Raw genomic sequence first — 1,005 nt, 5'->3', positions numbered from 1 at the left:
TATTAATACTTTTAAAATTCTAGACGTATTTAATTGAATTTAAATAGTCCTACTCTCTTGGTGGACTATGATTTTCTCTCAATGGATTACTAGTCCAGTGCCACAAGCCTCCGGCTGTGCAATGTGCTAGAGGGGCTGAATGACTCAGGCTGTTCCTGTGCAATAGTTTGAGGGATGGAATGTCATCCCCCGCTTCTTATGTAACAGGTTCTAGGGGTTGATTAGATAAATCGAGCTATAGTGCAAAAAAATGTTATGATCTCTAATAATGTTAAAAAGACCAATCCAAAAGCATTGTATCTGAATGGACGAAGCATCTGTAATAAGATAGAAGAATTAACAGCGCAAACAGATGTAAACAGATACAATATCGGTGCAATTACAGATACATGGTTGCACGGTGACCAGGGCTGGGAACTGAATATCAAACATTATCCGGTATCTAGAAAGGACAGGCAAAAAGGAAGAGCGGGTTGTGTTGCGTTGTTGGTAAAGGATGATATCAGCGCAATAATGAGAAAGGTATTCGGCTCAGAAAGACAAGATGTAGATTCAGTTGGATGGCGCTAAGGAGAACGAAGGACCAGAAAAGATTGGTGTGAGTTGTCCATAGGCCTCCAAACAGTTGTGGTAGTGTAGAGGATAACATTAACAGGAAATTAGAGCTGCATGTAACAAGGGTACTACCATCATCGAAGGTGACTTTAAACTACATATAAATTAAAGTAATAATAATGTGGCCGATGAATTCCTGGCGTTTGTGCCAGTTGTTTATTTAGCCCAGTATTTTGCGGAGCGTACTCGGGAACAGAATATCCTAGATTGGGTCATGTGCAATGAGAAGGGGTTAATTAAAAGTCAAGTTGTCTGGGGTCCTTTAGCGAAGAGTGGCAATAACTCGATTAAACTCGTTATTAAGATGGAAAGTGAAGTAGCCCAATCCGAATCTATGGTCCTAAATCTAAGCAAAGCAAACTACGAATGCATGGGGAATGAATTGCATGG

Source organism: Pristiophorus japonicus, unplaced genomic scaffold, assembly GCF_044704955.1.
Source record: "Pristiophorus japonicus isolate sPriJap1 unplaced genomic scaffold, sPriJap1.hap1 HAP1_SCAFFOLD_210, whole genome shotgun sequence".
NCBI classification, from domain to species: Eukaryota; Metazoa; Chordata; class Chondrichthyes; family Pristiophoridae; genus Pristiophorus; species Pristiophorus japonicus.
The sequence above is the reverse complement of the archived record's forward strand: the minus strand, read 5'-3'. Positions refer to the sequence as shown.